This window comes from Callorhinus ursinus, unplaced genomic scaffold, assembly GCF_003265705.2.
Source record: "Callorhinus ursinus isolate GAN/ISIS: 27379988/994484 unplaced genomic scaffold, GSC_fseal_2.0 scaffold5, whole genome shotgun sequence".
NCBI lineage: Eukaryota > Metazoa > Chordata > Mammalia > Carnivora > Otariidae > Callorhinus > Callorhinus ursinus.
This window is the reverse complement of record NW_027397067.1, coordinates 490,593-510,748: the sequence shown is the minus strand read 5'-3', so window position 1 is coordinate 510,748 and position 20,156 is coordinate 490,593. Positions and strand designations below refer to the sequence as shown.

The window sequence follows — 20,156 nt, the reverse complement described above, 5'->3', positions numbered from 1 at the left end:
ATAATTTAATTTTAATCCTCTAATGCTGACCATTTAGGCTGTTTCCATGCTTGCTATCCCAAACAATGAGGCAAAGAATAACCCTGTACTTCATATGTATGTAAGTGTGCCTGTAGGATAAATTCCAAGAGGTGGAAGTGCTGGCTCAAAGAGTTAATGCACTTAAAATTTACACTCCTGCACACATGCACAGCTCCCCCCCCCATATTTATATATGCATACTAACAAAGCCATCTCTATGAGGGTAGTAACAATTTATTCTCCCTCCACCAATGTGAGAGGGTGCTTGTTTCCCCTTAGCCTCGCCAAACAAATGTTACTAAAGTTTTGGATTTCTGCAAATTTGATAATAGTGTTTTTAAAATTTGCCTTTCTGCATTATGACACATTGAATATCTTTCTATATGCTTCTTTTTAGCTATGAACTGTGTGTTCATATCCTTTGCTCATTTTTATTTTGGGTTATTGACTTTTCTCTATTTTTTCTGTGGGCTTTTTCCATATTAGAGAGATGGGCTTTGTAATATGGATTACAAATATATATTTCCAGTTTGCTCTACTTTTGACTTTACTGTGCAGATTTAATAGAATTTATTAATATTTTCTTTTGGAGCTTTTGGATGTTAACTCACAGTTAGAAGAAACTTTCACTTCAAGATAATTCTCCCATGATTTCCTCTAGAATTGTTTTAGCTTTTATGTTTAAATCTTTGATCCATTTGGAATTTATCCTGGTGTGGGATAAGGAATACAGATCCAATTTTTTTTTTTCCAGATGGCTCATCTGTTGTCCTTGCACAATTTACTGAAATGGTTAATTTTTTCCCACTTTTCTGAAATATGTGTATTATTTACAAAATTTCTATGCATCTGGGACTGTCTTTTCTGTTCCACTGGTTTATCTATTATGGGAGAAAAATCCTTTAATTTTAAAAAAGTGACTTTGATTAAATGAACAAAAGAAAAAAAATACAAACTAAAAAACAGACTCTTAACTATAGAGAACAAACTGATGGTTACCAGAGAGGAGGTGGGAGTGCGGAAAATAGATGAAGGGGATTAAGAGTACACTTATCTTGATGAGCACTGTGTAAGATATGAAATTGTGAAATCATGATACTGTACACCTGGAACAAACATGTTAAGTACAGTGGAATTAAAAAATTTAAAAGAAGTGGCTTTCATTAATTTCTGCTTCTAGTAGCTAGATGTTACTTGTCTTACAGCGTTTTTGTGAAAAATAAAGGAAATAACTCCTGCCTGGGCCCAGTGTCTGACTCTCATGTCCTAATCTCTCTTCCACTGCAAGTTTATATCAAATTTAATTTTTCCAGCTCAGTGTTTAATGGGACTTCCATCTTAACAAAGCCATATTGGAACTCTAGGCTCCCATTGCTAAATCTCCCAAGTCCCCTCCACCTTAGTTACTGAAAACCACCAAACCAATAACCTCATAGTCGTCCTTCCTTCCCCCTCCACTACCCCACACCCAATCATCAGCAAGTAACATGCACTCCATCTTTAAAACAGACCCCAACCTTTCAGCTTTTTAACACTTCCTCACTAGCACTCTGGTCCAGCCATCAGTCTCATCTGTCTGGATTGCTGACACAGCCTCCTCATTTGTTTCCTGTAGTCTTTTTTTTTTTTTACTGTAGTCTTGTGCCTCCATATTCCATTTCATCTAGAGCAGCCAAAGCAATCTTTTCAAAGTACGGATCAGATCACATCTATCCCATGTTTAAAACCTTAAAGGCTCCCCATCACACTTGGCATGAAGCTGCCTGCCTCCCCTCTGTGCTCATCTTCTGTGATGGCCCCTGGGTTCACTAAACCCCAGCCCCACTAGCTTCCCTCCTGCTCCTTGAACGCACCAACTTCAGCCTTTTCTCTGTAATAGTTGATCTCTTTGACTGGAAAGTGTGTCTCTCAGAGCTTTTTACCACAGGCTCCACCTCTTCATTCAGGTCCTTACCTCAAAGGGCTCCTTCCTAGGCTTTCTCTTACTAGTTATTCCAAATGACCTTGATACCCCCACCCAGGTTATTCCGTATCACAACATTATTTCCCATAATGAAAACAATGCCTTTTGAGCACCTAATTAAAGAGAGAGAGAGTTAACTTCAGCCTCCATTCAGATTTATGCTGTGCTTGGTTGGGTCCTACCTCACCCTCCTTGCCAGGTGTGCAGGTTTAAGGGGGTGGCTGGTGAGGCCAACAGTGGAGGGTGCAATCCTCAGGGAACTTCCTCATTGGTAACCCCCCCCCCCAGTACTGGCTTGGTCATGTGGCTAGGTTTGGTGTGAGTGGGAGTCATTGATAAGGACGAGCCAGCAGCACTCTGCCCTCAGTGCAGCCGAGACAGACCAAGGGTGGAGCCCACAGGTTTCAGAAATGAGAACACCACACCCTAAGCCTCTGTTGACACTGTGCTTAGAGTTTAAATAGTGTAATTAAAAAGCGCCTACATGGCACTATGATGAATGACCTAAAAAAGTTTATATACTTGAATAAAACATATGGAAAAAACCCGACCTTTAATAAATTGATAGGATGTGTTGGGTATTGCTCTCCAAGGTCACAGTAGTATATAGCTGAATTAATATTTCATTTGGGGCAGGAAGAAAAGTCTTTCCATTTTAAATAACACTTCAAAATTTTTTCATGGCAAATGCTTTTTTTTGGTAAATAATACATAGGAAATATTTCATTAACTATTGAATTGCTGCTTTTTGTAAATTAGAAGATCGCAGTTATAAAAGTATAGAGAAGAACACTACAGGATGCAGAACTGAAAATAGAAAGTATTTTATCTATTAATCATCTGAATATTAGTATTTTCCATCAGAAATAAGTAGATGTGGGCTAAATTTGGCTTAAATTAACTTCCACTTAAGAAAAAAATTCCACAGGGTGCCTGGGTGGCTCAGTTGGTTAAGTGACTGCCTTCGGCTCAGGTCATGATCCTGGAGTCCCAGGATCGAGTCCCGCATCGGGCTCCCTGCTCGGCAGGGAGTATGCTTCTCCCTCTGACCCTCTTCCCTCTCGTGCTATCTCTCATATAAATAAATAAAATCTTTAAAAAAAAATTCCATCGTTTGTATATGTAAAATCCACATTTTAAGGCTTTTGTAAACCTCAGCAGCTATCTATCCATCAGATATTGGCTGGAAAACCAATATGCTAGCAAGGGCTGTCAATGCAGTAAAACAAAGTAGAATAAATAAAAAGTATTCTAGATTCAGTCAGTACACAAGATTCAATATGCCAGAACCCTCACATATGAATGAGATACATTCCAAGAACTTGATAATTTCCCACATTTACAAAGATTGAGAATATCTGTACACATTTTTGCCTTCTACCAAATCACATTTTTGTTGAATTTTCCGTGAACAGACACATAATTCAAAACTGCTTTTTTCAACCTTCACTGAAGTTTCCTCTCTTACTGATGACCTTCTTTAAGATAAGAAAAACATGAACACTTTATAAGAGTTACTGTTTATTAGAGGTCTCAGAGAAAATGACGCAGTTCTAGTGCGGGTCACTCGCTTGGCTGCATATAGCAAGCCTAAGGCAATTTCTTAGTCTGACAAAGTCACCACCATTTACTACATGCCTTGCATGGACTACAGGGCCATTCTCAGCCAAGGCTATGAATGCTAATCATTGCATGCAAGGGGCCACTCTAGTATGTGCAGATACCACTTAGCCCAGAACACCACACCAAGGCCTGTCACTGCCACACAAATCTGCCATTGTTTCTAGGCCCCAGCAGTCTGTGGCTAGGTCGGATCAGATCTCCCAAAAGTGCTGGTTTCCTTTCCTCTGCCCCATATGTCCTCTGACAAATATTCCAGTTTACTTCACCACTGAACAAGAAGACATTTTGGGAATTTGTTAACTTCTAACCTAGCTCTTCTCTGTGTTGGGTTGGGTAAAGTTGAGACAGTCAGCAAGGCTTCTGTGTTGGGTGGTGGCCTAGTTCCTGGACTTCATTTGGTCCATCCTCTCTTGAGGGTTTGTCCTTATCACCTTAGAGGCCAAATAAGGAAAAGCAGCTTTTAACGACATGCATCCATTTGTAATTGCTTTATTACCACGACTTTTTACTTCAAAGTTTCAAGAACTCTTAAGCCCTTAGTACTATTATGCTTAAGCACTTACTTTTAATAACCTCATCATCATTGAACACTTATTTGTAATGGTCATATTCTTTAAAAATGTCTCATCTTGGGGCACCCGGGTGGTTCAGTCAGTTAAGCGTCTGACTGTTGATTTCAGCTCAGGTCATAATCTCAGGGACATGGGATTGAGCCCCACATCTAGCTCCGTGCTCAGCGGGGAGTCTGCTTCTCTCTCTCTCCCCCCCCACCCAATCCTCCCCACCCCCCCTCACAACCCTCTCTGTCTCTAAAATAAATAAATAAATCTTTAAAAAAAAGTCTCATCTAAAGAAGGCACTCAAGTGAATCTTTTGAATTGAATCTTGCTTCGGAGAGAAAGCAGAAAATGAACCTAAGACAAACATTATAGAAATAAAAAATATTCAGAAATAACATAAGTGTTGCAGAGAGAAAAAGTCAGGATTGATTAGTTTTATTTATCTCATTTCTTAATTTATAGAGTATTTGCGCTAAGATTTGCTTACTTCAAAAAATTTTTAAATTGTACCTCAACTGTGCATAACTATTTTCAGCATCTACTAATTAAATTTCCCTTTTAAATCACAGCTCAATAGCTGTAGTCTATACTATAAGATTTTATAGTTTTAACACTTTTTTTTTTTAGATTTTATTTATTTGACAGAGAGAGAGAGCACAAGCAGGGGAAGTGGCAGGCAGAGGGAGAAGCAGGCTTGCCGCTGAGCAGGGAGCCTGATGTGGGGCTCAGTCCCAGAACCCTGGGATCATGACCTGAGCTAAAGGCAGACGCTTAACCGACTGAGCCACCCAGGTGCCCCTATAGTTTTTTTTTTTTTTTAAGATTTTATTTATTTATTTGAGAGAGAAAGAATGAGACAGAGAGAAAGCATGAAAGCGGGGAGGGTCAGAGGGAGAAAAAGACTCCCTGCTGAGCAGGAAGCCTGATGCGGGACTAGATCCTGGCACTCCAGGATCACAACCTGAGCCAAAGGCAGTCGCTTAACCAACTGAGCCACCCAGGCGCCTGCCCCTATAGTTTTAATACTTATTATCAAGTAATGTATCCAGTAATTTTAGAACTTTGAATTCTTTTTTTTTTTTAAGATTTATTTATTTCAGAGAGAGAGCACGCACAAATTGGAAGGGCAGAGGGAGGGAGAGAGAGAATCTTAAGTAGACTGCTCTAAGTGCAGAGCCCAATACGGTGCTCAGTTTTATGCCCTTGAGATCGCAACCTGAGCAGAAACCAAGAGTTGGACGCTCAACCAACTGCGCCACCCAGGCTCCCAAGGACTTTGAATTCTTTTAAAAAGACAGAACATTAAGGTAAATGATAGAAATATATTCTGCATTCCATAGCATTCTAAAATGAAATTTTAGTACTGTGGGTCTTTGCTATTTTCCTCTACTTCCTTCCTACATTTTTACTTCTCTCTTCCTAGTGAGTTCTTTCTAACTTTTTTGGTGGATATGAATGATTCCAATTGCCCTCTATGGGCCTCCCTAAATTCCAGAGACTGGGAAGCAAATGCTACATGTCTGGGGGTCTCTTTGGCTAAAATCCCTGATGTAACTTAGGGCCTGTCAATTCATAGTCAGAAGTGATACCAAGGCAGAGCGCTTGATTTTTGCTACTGCTGCTAGCAAGCGTAACAGTGACAAAGATCTCAGGATCTGGCGAATTGCTATGAAGGGTTAAAAGGCAAGAATGAGGCTTCTAGTTTGTTGATTCAGCTTGTAGCCCACACTGTGGCTCTAGAGTGGGAAGTAGTAATGACAACTTTCTGATCATGCGGCCCCCTACTGTTAGCTATGGCTCAGGAGTTGGTGGAGAACTGAAGCACCAGACCTCTGGTTGTAGAAGAGAGAGCAGCTCCCACGGTGGCCTGCCTCTTCAGTGCTGCTTTGATAGTCTTTCTTAAAATTTCAGCACAGAATCTGTTTCTTTAGTTTTCCCAATGATTCTATAAGCATTCTGAATCCTTTAATAAATCTCTTTCTGCTTAAGTTGGGTAGACTTTTTTCTCAATGAGCCTGACTGATTTCCTTTGATATGCAGATTCTAATTAGAAGTGGAATTGTGGGGTAAGGGAACTGTATATACTCTTCTCTGGGTAAATTAACAACAACTAAAAAGGCAAAAAGAAAATCAGAAACAAAATAAACTTGGTGTTCACTTTTGTAGAAATACTGTATCTTCCTGAGGCAGGTTTGAAATCAGAAGCAGAGACCTAATCACATTTTTGGACCTGGGGGGGCGGTGCCTGTGTGGCTCAGTTGGTTAAGCCTCTGCCCTCGGCTCAAGTGATGATCCCAGGGTCCTGGGATGGAGGCCGGCACCGGCACCACCGGGCTCCCTGCTCAGCAGGAAGCCTGCTTCTCCCTCTCCCACTCCCCCTGCTTGTGCTCCCTCTCTCGCTGTGTGTCTCTCTGTTAAATAAATAAATAAAATCTTTAAAAATTTTTTTCTTTTTGGACCTGGGTCTCTTACTAAATATAATTGTTGTGATGACTTCTGCAAGAAAACATTGTATGTGTCAACAACGACAGAATTTCTACATGGGAATCCATCCTGAGAAAATGCCGAAATGAGTGACACAGCAAAGGAAGAGTACACTCAGATTATTTTATATTTCTTTCTATTTATTGCTTAGCACAATTTTCATTAAACAATCACAATTAAAATACTCCTCAGCTAAGGATCCCAAGTTTCTTACACTAAAAATTCTCTTACTATTTGACAGCCAGTAGTTAAAATACCTAGTTCCTACCTGGCCAAACATTATATATGTTTTTTATTAAAGATTTATTTATTTATTTGAGAGAGAGAGAGAGAGCGCGCATGAATGGGAGGTGCAGAGGGAGAGAGAGAGAGAAATCCAAGCAGACTCTGTGCTAAGCGCAGAGCCTGATGAGGAGGCTCAGTCTCATGACCCTGAGATCAGAACCTGAGCCGAAATCAAGAGTTGGATGCTCAACTGACTGCACCACCCAGGTGCCCCTGCCCAAACAATATTTTAAGAAGTATTTGAGAATGCACATTCTTTCAATACCATAGCCACAGATCATAGAAACTACAGCATCTAGGCACCAGAGGCTCATAAAATGAACGGTAAACCATTCAAGGAAGGCTTATGTCAAATAGGGACTTTTCATGCAGATGATATCCTGAAATGATTTAGAGTATGTGATAATGCTGTCATGTAAAGAAGCCCAGCAGAGGAGATAAAAGAGGAGAGAGGCCCACTCAGGGATCTGGAATGGCACAGTCACTGAGGCTCACAGACAGAAGTTCTTATATAAGCTCCTTCAGAAATGCTTCATGATGATAGTAAATCATAAAAGTGTCATTATATCTGAGAAACAAGAAAGAAATAGTAAATGAGTACAATAATTTTAAAAAGCTCTATCTATAGAACAATTTTGAAGAAGGATCTTTTCCCTGGGCTACAGACAATCCCTCCAGGTGGTGAGAGTTACATATCAAACATTCCAAAACAGAGCATTCTTACTTCTAAAACTTCTATCTGGCCATGATTACTGAAGTTAGTATCACTTCTATAACGTTTTAAAGTGAAAGTGTATTTTAAGTCATTCTTCAACAAAAGGAACCTGAGCTCCTTGGAGAAATGGTTGATTCTTGGACTGTGGCAGGAAATGTACAAAATGAGCTTGGAGTATCCTGTAGTGCTAGAAAAGAAAAGAAGGGCTCAAAACAAAACAAAACAAAACTGAAAACCCACAAGGATGGGAGTATGGCTAAGAGACAAGGGAGTTGATTGAAAGAGCTTCAGTGGCAAAAGCTGGAAGTTTGAGCAACAAAATAAATACAGTAGTATTCAATTATCACCCAAAGTATAAAATAAATATTCACAAGTCCATACTGATATAAATAATTGAGTAAATGAGTGGGGGAGAAGAATTCCAAATAATTATCCCACCATCATGAAGGGGGATCAGAATTCACCCCTCCTTAGGTGTGGGTTATACCTAGTGACTTCCTTCCAAAGACTTCAGGATGGAAAGGGGGCAAAAGTATAACTTTACAGGGGAGAAACCTGACAAGAACTACCTCAGCAAAATGATCAAGGCCAGTATCAACAATGATAAGTCATGTCAACATGTATATATCTTTGATATAATGTGATGAAACATCATTTTACCTCTGTGATCTTCTTCCCAAGAACCTATAGCCTCAGTCTAATCATGAGTAATAAATCAGATAAATTTCCATTAAAGGAATTCTACAAAATACTTGACCAGTGCCCCTCAAAACTGTCAAAGTCATCAAAACACAAGGGAAGTCTAAGAAACCAAAAGGAGCCTAAAGAGAATGACTACTAAATGTAATGTACTATTCTGGATGGGATCCTGGAACAGAATAAAAACAATAGGTAAAAATCTAAAAAACATGTGAAAAAATTAAGTACTTCAGTTAATTAAAAAAAAAATCACATTGACATACTTTCAAAAAGCAGTAGAGATCTGTGTCATACATTATAATAGCCTATGTAGACAATGATAAATGTCTACATAGATTCTAGGACCCCCTGCCCTAAAGCTAAGGCCCCTGGTAGAAATTTGGTGATCAGTACACTGGGAAGGGGTAGTACACTGGGAAGGGGTAATTCTATCCTATTCCAGTTTTATTGAGATATAATTGATGTTTAACACTATATTAAAGGGTACAGCATACTTTTCTTGACTAGCATGACTATTTTATTATTTTGTCACTAGTACATGTTTCCAAATTGCTACAATTTCTGATTTAATCTTATTTCTTAGTATAGCATTCACCAATTCCTTAGAAAGTGTTTCTGAGTAAATTTCTCTACACATAGGGAAATAGTTCCCTTTGTGGTGGGTTCTCTTGCCCAAGGCTACACAGAAAGCCAGCAAGTATGTCTGTCGGATTTTTACCCACTGGGAAGTAGGTAAGCATGCCAACTTCCTATTACCTCCCAGAGGTCAGAGGCAACTTAGCCCAAACAGCTGCTTTTTAGGGTAATCTGTTTTTATATTTGATGCTTGGTTATAGTTCTTTCACAGTTCTTTTAACTGATAACAGAGCAAACCTCAGGGTCCCATTCTCAAGTAAAATGTTACCTGATGATATATATGCTTTCTGGGTCAAGGTGTTTAATTAAGAGTTATAGTCAGAAATAGAAGAGATTCACTGGAAACTTTAGTTATCCCCATGGATGATAAAAATTTTCTTCCAGCTGTTTAATACTCCATTTTTCCATTTCTGTGGGGCTGACAAACTGGAAAGCAAAAAACAGAAGCAGTGATCTTGTTGACAAATGTTTTGTGAAAGGTAAGTCAGTGAGTGCTGCATAGGCTAGGTGGTACCTGGACAGGTCCTGGGCCAGGTGAGAGCAGTTCCCTTGTGCCTGTCATGACTGGGCCGGGCAGTCAGGTTATCCTCTGGCTCAGGCTGGAGCATGATGCTCAAGGAGAAATAGTGACTTTAATGAACATCTTTGCTGCTTTCAGGGTATATAAAGAGTGCAGGTTTTCCTTTGGAGGGACACAGTGAGTCAGAATATGAAGTCTTCTCTCTCACTTTTATATTTGAAAAAATTCTTTTTTCTTTGCTTCTAAAAGCTGCATCTGGGATCTAGATGAGAATCTAGACTAGACTTGAGATTATTTTTTTTATTAACATATAATGTATTATTTGTTTCAGGGGTACAGGTCTGTGATTCAACAGTCTTAAACAATTCACAGTGCTCACCATAGCACATACCCTCCCCAATGTCCATCACACAGCCACCTCATCCCTCCCACCCCCCTCCACTCCAGCAACCCTCAGTTTGTTTCCTGAGATTAAGAGTTTCTTATGGTTTGTCTCCCTTTCTGGTTTCGTCTTGTTTCATTTTTCCCTCCCTTCCCCTATGATCCTCTGTCTTATTTCTCAAATTCCTCATATCAGTGAGATCATATACTTGTCTTTCTCTGATTGAGTTATTTCGCTTAGCATAACACCCTCTAGTTCCATCCATGTCGTTGCAAATGGCAAGATTTCATTTTTTGATGGCTGCATAATATTCCATCGCATACCACATCTTCTTTATCCATTCATCTGTTGATGGACATGTAGGCTCTTTCCATAGTTTGGCTATTGTGGACATTGCTGCTATAAACATTGGAGTGCATGTGCCCCTTCAGATCACTACATTTGTATCTTTGTGGTAAATACCCAGTAGTGCAATTGCTGGGTCGTAGGGTAGCTTTATTTTCAACTTTTTTTTTTTAAGATTTTATTTATTTATTTGACACAGGGACAGAGACAGCTAGAGAGGGAACACAAGCAGGGGGAGCAGGAGAGGGAGCAGGAGAGGGAGAAGCAGGCTCCTGGCTGAGCAGGGAGCCCAATGCGGGGCTCGATCCCAGGACCCTGGGATCATGACCTGAGTTGAAGGCAGACGCCTAATGACTGAGCCACCCAGGCGCCCCTATTTTCAACTTTTTGAGGAACCTCCATACTGTTTTCCAGAGTGGCTGCACCAGCTTGCATTCGCACCAACAGTGTAGGAGGCTTCCCCTTTTTCCACATCCTCACCAACATCTGTCGTTTCCTGACTTGTTAATTTTAGCCATTCTGACTGGTGTGAGGTGGTATCTCATTGAGGTTTTGATTTGGAATTCCCTGATGCCGAGCAATGTTGAGCACTTTTTCATGTGTCTGTTGGCCATTGGATGTCTTCTTTGGAAAAATGTCTGTTCATGTCTTCTGTCCATTACTTGATTGGATTATTTGTTCTTTGGGTGTTGAGTTTGATAAGTTCTTTATAGATACTAAATACTAGCCCTTTATCTGATATGTCATTTGCAAATATCTTTTCCCATTCTGTTGGTTGTCTTTTGGTTTTGTTGACTGTTTCTTTTGCTGTGCAAAAGCTTTTTATCTTGATGAAGTCCCAATAGTTCATTTTTGCCCTTGCTTCCCTTGCCTTTGGTGATGTTTCTAGGAAGAAGTTGCTGTGGCTGAGGTCGAAGAGGTTGCTGCCTGTGTTCTCCTCTAGGATTTTGATGGATTCCTGTCTCACATTTAGGTCTTTCATCCATTTTGATAGACTTGAGATTATTTTTAACTTAAGTTCACTATGCTTTTTTCAAGTCATACTATTGTCATGTACCCTGAATGAATAGGCCTCATACAGTACTAAATGATAGCAATGATGAATGCAATTAGTAAAAAGCACTCTCTCTGTCTCCTTCCCCTCTCTCTTCAACCACACTTAGTGAATGTCTGCCCCGCACTAGGCCCTGGTTCCTATGCTAGGGATGCAAACCTCAATGAAACAAATTTCCTATACTGATGAAGTCTGCAGTCCTGTGGGATCTACAGAAAGATGAACTCAGATTTTATTTTGAAGTAGCTCATGAGATATGCCCAAAGTGGGGAAAAGTAAGAAATACTCCAAATCCAAAATTTTAGTTTAAAATTCAATGCATAGACACCAATCAGATAAAAACATACTGAAAAAAAAACCAACAAAAAACTGAAAACACCAAATACTGTTGAGAATGCAGAGAAACTGAGTCACTCATAGATTGCTGGTGGGATTGTAAACTGGTACTGCCACTCTGGAAACAATCTGGCAGTTTCTTATTAAATTAAACGTGTAACTATCCCATGACTCAAAAATTGCACTTTTGGGCTTTTATACCAGAGAAATGAAAACTCAGGTTCACACAGAAACCTGTACATGAATGTTCATAGCAGCTTTATTCATACTAGTCAAAAACTAGAACCAGTCTAGCTGTCTTCCAACACTGAAATGTTAAGTCAAACTGTGGTAGATCTATACCATGGAGCATTACTTGGCAAAAAACAACAAAAAACAAATCATTGATGCTTGCAGCAACTTAGAATTATGCTGAGTGAAAAAAAGCCAATCCCAAAAAATTATGTACTGTATGTTTATACAGTATTTATATAATATTCTTGAAAAGAGAAAATTAGAGAAATGGAGAACAGTTTAGTGGTTGCTAGGGCCTAGAGAGGGGAGGCGAGGGATGAGCGAAGTACACTGGGAGAAAGGTGCGGCAGAAGGGAAGTAGATGTGGTTATGAAAGGACAACAGGAGGGAGCACTGTACGTGATGAAGATGTTTAGTGTCTTGATTGTGGTGGCCCATACACGAACCTATATGTGTAATAAAATTGCATAAAACTAAATACACAAATACATACAAGTTAAATTGGAAATCCAAACAAGATAGGTAGATTACACCAATGTAATATACTGGTTGTGATATTGTAGAATAGTTTCACAGAATGTTAACTTTGGCTGAAACTGGGTAAAGGATACATGGGGTCTCTCCTGTATTACTTTTTACAACTACATGTAACTCTATAATTATCTCAATAAAATTTCCAATTTAAAAATGACAAAACAACAAAATAACATAACATTAAAACTTTAGTGCATTTATAGCATTCACTACCAAAATATGCCTGTGGCCTCTGTGTCAGACAACAATTAAAGTCAATTAAAATTACTATTGCTTCCATCATAAAAACATCTACCACCTAGACACAAAAAAATAGTGAGATTCAAAGTGAGCATCTGTCCAATTAAAATCTTTTTATCACAACTTTGATTTGGTAATAAAGCAAGTTTAAGCATCTATAATACTAATGGAGATTAGAACCTGAAGATGGACATGATGGAATCTTCCCAGTCATGTTCCTCCATGGTACTATGTGAGCTACTTTCATTCACTGCTCAGGAAGATCAAGGAGATGTGCCCACATGTCTGAGGTAGAATGTAGACACATGGACTCATACCAAGGGCTACACTTTCTCTCTTCTGGGTCTGATCCAAGTGGTAACGTTTTAATCTTAAAATATATGAGTAATAATTCTACACAGTGGTATCTGACTAGAAGTGATTTTTAGTCCCTTTTTTTCTTCTTCACTTCATGTTTGACATCTACTTTTCCACATCTTTATACCTGATTTGTTTTTTCAAATTATCATTTCCATGTCTAATCTTAAAAAGGAAAAACAATTTTTCTACATCTCATGCACCACAGGCAGCATGGCACGAAGGTCTTACAACAGCAGACTGGTAATACTTCTCATTTTCATGGCCCTAACTGGTTCTGTAATCATTCCTTTCCTAAGGAAAAAGCATCAGTCCTTTCATTGCTACCCACACAGCTAGAAAAAGCAAGAGGTAACACTGAAATGCTCAGTAACGTTTTTTTTTTCTTCATCTAAAAGTCTAAACAACTTTCTGATTGAAAAGGTGATTTTTTGTTTAAAAATATGTTTAAAGGATGCCTGGCAGACTCAGTTGGTAAAGCATGTGACTCTTGATCTTAGGGTTGTGAGTTCAAGCCCCATGTTGGGCGTGGAGTATACGTTAAATAAATAAATAAATAAATAAATAATAAATATGTTTTAGACATCAAAAAATAGTGTCATTAATACTAACTTTCTAAACACCTGATTATAGACACTTGTTTCAACAGCTGGGTTCTTTACAAGTGGAGCTGACAGTAATTGTTCATACGTCAAATAAAAATATGACTAGTATTTCTTCTATTATCTGTACCAGTGCAGGTTTCCATTCCAGTGAATAAGAATAACCATTTTAATTTTTTTATTTTATTTTTTTTAAAGTAACCAATCAAGTTACCATCTTTTTTTTTAAGATTTTTTATTTATTTATTTGAGAGAGAGCATGAGAGGGGAGAAGGTCAGAGGGAGAAGCAGACTCCCCTCTGAGCAGGGAGCCCGATGTGGGACTCGATCCCGGGACTCCAGGATCATGACCTGAGCCGAAGGCAGTCGCTTAACCAACTGAGCCACCCAGGTGCCCAAGAATAACCATTTTTATATGACTAGCAGTTTTAAATGATTACTGTTCTAGTGAGCTACAGGATGTAAAACAAGTTAGCTGCTACATTTATAAAATCAAGTTACTTTGTGCCCTTATTTGCTTTAAAGGCTCAGAGTCACATGGACCTGGTTTTGAGTTCTAGCTTAGCCTGAGATGAGTCTTCAGTCTCCTGCCCTTTCAGCAGACTTCTCTAAGCCAGGGGAACACTCACACCCACCTCTCTGAGGTGCTGGCCTTTTCCATTACTGTTGTGCAGAGTGCCACCAGCAGGTACTACGTGGATATTTTACATGCTTTTTTTCATTAGTATCTCAAAAAACAAACAAACAAACAAACAAACAAAGAAAAACACAAGTGCTTGGGATATCATTAGTTCCCAACGAAATTCTCTTCTTCTCCCCACTGATCCATTGTCAAATTGAAATGTTGCATAAAGACTATTACGGTTTGCTGACATTCTTTGGGCTAAGAACAAAATGTTTCATGATCTCAACTTAAAAGAAGTATTATAAAAAAGACTAGAAGAAGGGCACCTGACTGGCTCATTTGGTATGTGACTTTTGATGTGACTTTTGATCTTGGGGTCATAAGTTTGAGCCCCATATTAGGTGTAGAGATTTAATAAAAATAAATAAATAAGAGTAGAAGATAACATACAAAATGATTATACAGGGGACAGAATTAGAACAATTTTTCTATTTATGCAAATTTTGAAACTTTCCATAGATGTCACTATATTGCTTTTATTATTTAAAGTTACACTAAAAATATTAATGGACCAGGCTGTCACTGCACAGTCATATTACTTCATGCATAAGACGGGCTGTGAGCACAAACAGTGAAAGAGTGCAATGTTGAGCAACGCTTCTTGTATTTTGAGTTTTGCCAAGCCTAGCCCATGCCTGGGTACCATGTGTTAACTCTCAAATTTCAGACCAGGCAAAACTTTGCCATTTGTTTGAAAAAGATGGGATGGTAGTTCAACTTGGTATTTCAATATCAGTGTTGTCAACTACAGAGCAGAACATGTCAAAATTGAATTAAAATGTAAATATCTGTTATGGTATGTAATGAAAAAAGTTGTGAAAAAACATTTCCTAACCCCCTGCCATTTTTCTAAAAATAGTCCATTCCAAAGGGTTTAATTCAAAATATGTTCCATTTGGGTGTTGGGGAGGGGGATGTGTGTGTGCAGAATTCTCTTTTACATCTGTGACTCCTGCAAAAATATCTGGCAGTACATTCAGTTCTGTGTCTTAAAACCTCACAGGGCCAATTTAAAAATAATATTATAAATGCTCATGGTTATCATCACTTAACTAATCTAAAGCAATAAAACTATTGGACCTTTAGTCTTCCCAGATCCTCCTGAGGTAACGGCTGAATTCTGGCCTCTGGTCTCATTAGAAAGACTTAGTTTGTCACAGAGTAAATTTCATATAAAACAAGGAGCTGTATTTCACTGCCTTTCAGAAAATAAACTACAACTATCATTGATAACTATTTTGATTCTCTGAATTTTTGGTGAATTGTGAACTCTGAAAAGTCAAAAAAGAATTATTTGTCAACTCCCCATTTCTTTTATATATGTTCTGAGCAAATAAAATCTAAATCCATTTTCCAAATACAAATTTCCTCTTTCACCATTTGCACAATATATTTATTATGATGATTCATGAATCCAGTACTCTTCTGTGCTACTTTTTAATTTAAAAAAATGCAGTCATATTTGTGTGGTTTTAAAATTTGTGTGGGTTTTAAAATTCATTAACTAATACACTAAATATGCAATGTCAGGAGGTAAGACCCAAGTGATTATAAACAAATACCTACATTTTAATTTAAGAACTGTTCATAAATTGATCCTAATATAGGTTTCCCTTGAAATCTATTGCTACAACAAAGTTCAAAGCCTTAAACCAAAGACTGTGATCTTTATTCTCCCAGTGTTATAAGACCATGGGGCAGACACAGTTCAGGTCTGGAGGCTGCCCCAGGGAAGAGCAGAGACTTGGGGCTCACATTCCCCCCTCTATCAGCCAGTGCCTACAGGAGCTTCAGCAGTTCGCGAGTGGTCAGAAATTTGGGCGCCCTCACTGAGGTGTACCTCAGTCTCTTTATGGTTCCCTCTCTTTGTATGGAGTCCCTCATTCCTCTCCTGCCTCTCCCTTCCCTGAGGATGCCTGGGGTTGGTCCCATTTTTGGTCTAATAGTCTACAGTTCTCCCTTTAAGGCCTCTAATTAATTATTTAATTATTTTTTATTTATGTTCAATTAACATACAGTGTATTATTAATTTCAGAGGTAGAATTTAGTTATTCATCAGTTGCATATAATACCCAGTGCTTATTCCATCAAGTGCCCTCCTTAATGCCTATCACCCAACTCTATCCCCCATCCCCCTCCCCTCCAGCAACCCTCAGTTTGCTTCCTAGAGTTAAGAGTCTCTTATGGTATGTCTCCCACTCTGTTTTTGTCTTATTTTTCCTTCCCTTCCCCTATGTTCATCTGTTTTGTTTCTTAAATTCCACATGTAAGTGAAATCATATGATATTTGTCTTTCTCTGACTGACTTACTTTGCTTAGCATAATACCCTCTAGTTCCATCCAGGTCGTCGTAAACGGCAAGATTTCATTTTTTTTGATGGCTGAGTAATAGTCCATTGTATATGTATGTGTGTGTGTATATATATATTTATATCTTCTTTACCCACTCATGTGTCAATGGACATCTGGGCTCTTTCCACAGTTTGGCAAATGTGGACATTGCTGCTATGCACCTAGGAATGAATGTGCCCTATGTTTGTATCCTTTGGATAAATACCTAATAGTGAAATTGCTGGGTTGTAGGGTAGCTCTATTTTTAACTTTTTGAGGAACCTCCCTACTGTTTTCCAGAGTGGCTGCACCAGATTGCATTCCCACCAACAGTGTAAGAGGGTTTCCCTTTCCCCACATCCTTGCCAACATGTATTGTTTCCTGAGTGGTTAATTTTAGCCATTCTGACTGGTATGAGGTGGTATCTCATTGTGGTTTTGATTTGTAGTTCCCTGATTAAGGCCTCCAATTTAGTATGACTGGCACTGTATCTTCCTTCCAGTGGTTATAGCCATTTTACATTTTTTTGAGTCAACAGTGCTAATAAATGGACTTGATCTACACCCCACATGATTAAGAACCAGTCATGTTGCATTAGCTACACAGGTTCACCTAAAGAGCAGGGGGTTACAGGTCAAGTGACATTTGCTGAATAAAAGTTAGTAATGTATTCTCTAGAACATTTAGCCCATATGCACCTCTCAAAGTTAGATATGTGAGCCAAGATGAATGTGTGGGTAACTAAGAGAAGCTACATGTCCTCAAGTTCTACTGCTCTGGAAAAGGTCAGCTACACAAAGTATCAGAAGGCAGCTCCAAATTGCCCTTGGACCAAGGTAAGTATATCTATCATATGTACAATCAATAATGCTGTTTTACAGCAATCTAAAGCCCCCAAAACACTTTACACATCTCTTCAACACTATAAAACAATGTGTAAAATATATTATTCTCTCTGCTTAATAGTGAGAAAACTAAAGCTCAGAAGCAGTAATTAAGTTGCCCAGTATACTAAGACCATGTGGAGTACCAGAGCTGACACTGTAGTTTAGAAACTTTCATTACAAATGCTAGATTCTTTCTCACCCCCTTTACTGCTTTTCTCAGGATGTACATTAAACATTGCTTTCATTCATATTTTTATACTCTTCACACTTACTCATCGTGTGTATTCTATTTCCCCTGGTGTTCATTCTTTCACTTGTAAACCATAAATCCTAGTATAAAGGTTGTGATTTTTACCTTACCATGGGGTTCATAAATTTGGTATAATATCTGTATCATTTTGTAATTCAACATATTTGAGAGACAAATTATACAGAGAAATCCCAACATTTCTAAATGTCACATCATTTTACCCCATGGGACAGTAGCTATTTTATCTGAAAATTAATACATTAAGCCCTGTAATTTTACACATTCTTTTCTGTATGTAGTTCAAAAATGCATAAGCATAGGGGCGCCTGGGTGGCTCAGTCAGTAAAGTGTCTGCCTTCGGCTCAGGTCACGATCCCCGCGTCAGGTTCTCAGCTCAGCAAGGAGTCTGCTTCTCCTCTCCCCCCTGCTCATGTTCTCTCTTGCTGTCTCTCTCTCTCAAAAAAAAAAAACAAAACAAAAAAAAACAAACATAAGCATATACTTGTACCTTCAAGTGTTACTTTGATGTGTAGGGTGTGAAGTTGAAACTGTAGTAAACAGTGACTGAAAATTCTCTTATCCTTCAAAGGAAATACAAGATAAAAAAAAAATTTACCTATTTGTATGGGTCATGGGTTGGCAAACTATGGCCTATCGGCCAAATAATGCCTGTCACCTGTCTTTGTAAATAAAATTTTATTGGAACTCAGCCACACCCATCTATTTACATATTAGTGTCTACGGCCGCTTTCACACTACAATAGCTGAGTTGAGTTAACTGTAACAGAAACTGTGGTGTGGCCTACCAAGTCTAAACTATTGTTTTTGCCAACTCCTGGTCTATATAAATGAAAAAAAAATTAAGACTTACTGTGTGGCAGACAATGCATCTATGTTACCTCATTTAATTCCCTAAACCATCCTGTGAGGTGGGTGACAGTTGAGTACCTATTACTGTACTAACACATGTAATTACTAAATCTCTAATACTGTCATACTCTATTCTGGGGAAAAAGAAAGTGGAAGGGGGAAAGGGGAAGAATCAAGGACAATTTTTTCTTAGGATACCTACCCAGGCTGGGATCCTATGAGAGATGGCTGTATCTCTTCAAATAGCTGCTCTATTAAAGAAATAATTTTAGCCCTCATATTTTCATGACTTAATCATTTAGCACTTTTCAAAGGCATAAGCTTACTTTTGCAAATAAATTAAGTTGAAAAGGGGATATATTTTCTAATTTCTGATGAGACTGATTCAGGAAGTAGCTGAGGCTTACAGATTCTTGGCTAGATAAGAATACTGGCTAAATTGGTTTATCCTTTAATCTACAAACAAGCTACACAAGAATCCAATAAACTGTTCAAAATGTTTTCCATTTCCTATTTCCATTTCTCTAGATAGAAATGAATACATAATTAATAAATATAATATAAATAATATATATATTCATTTCTATATTTTATTTCTTCATTTCTATATTTAACTTGTTAGGAATCATTTAAATAGAAATATGTATAGATAGAAGTATATATATTTTCATTTCTATCTGGCTATTAATGATTTCCTAAAAAGTTAAATTTTGCCTTCAGTCAGAGTTCAACTCATGAAAAGCTACAGCAATATGAACAGTTCTGTTTAACTTACCCAGAAATGGTTGGGTAAATTATTCTCTACCCCCTTTAGGATGATGATTCCTTGCTGTGGCTAGAGGAAAAACAACTTTCTCCACCCAATTTTTAAGATACTGATGGGAGAACATCCTAGCTTTCTTTAAAAGCATAATCTAAGGAAACATAATCTGTGAAGGATGGCTAGTTTAATACAGAAAGCTACCTATATTTTTCAGTTCCTTGTTTGTTTTCAAGGATGGACCTCAGGGAGTTCCTGTATTTTAACGGAGCCATTCTAAATCACATCCCATGACAGACTGAGTGAGTTCATGTAAACACAGTCAGTGGTATCATGAGTAACAAAATCTGTTTCCATCAGAAGCCCTTTATCCTGCGTAAGAGACCTGTACACTAATGGGCGGCCGGCCGAGGCTAACATTAACCAGCTACAGCTGGTTCAATGCTATAAAAAGAACTAATGAAAACACAAATGCTAACCCTCTATTCCACTTCAGCCAGTAGTCAAGCCTGCACAAAGACAACAGTTTCCAAATACTCTCTGTGAATGAACTGGCCAGGCCTGGTTTTCTGAAGTTGTTTACTGAACAGTGTGTGCAAGGACTCAACTGAGCACTGAGGTGGGGGAGGGCAGGAATCGCATGATCTATTAGTGCACAAAGCCAACTTTCCGAATGATCTTGGATTTAGTTCTATAACAAATAGGAGGCAGAGAAAATTTTCAAAAGCAGAACTAACGTACTTTGAGCAATTTTTTAAATACACATGCACACACACACACAA

The 20,156-nt window shown here is 38.4% G+C and overlaps 1 protein-coding gene across 13 annotated transcripts in view; it reads right to left on the bottom strand.

The window, feature by feature from the left end:
- Nucleotides 1-20,156, bottom strand: part of SPIDR (scaffold protein involved in DNA repair) — a 584,775-nt gene that overhangs the window by 103,064 nt on the left and 461,555 nt on the right. Inside the window, exon 2 of one of the 13 annotated variants that reach the window (XM_073892753.1) lies at nucleotides 18,071-18,199. The exons of the other annotated variants lie outside the window; for them this stretch is intronic. The gene's annotated coding sequence lies outside the window, so the exon portion shown is untranslated. The remainder of the gene's footprint in view (nucleotides 1-18,070; nucleotides 18,200-20,156) is intronic. 13 annotated transcript variants of the gene reach the window in all.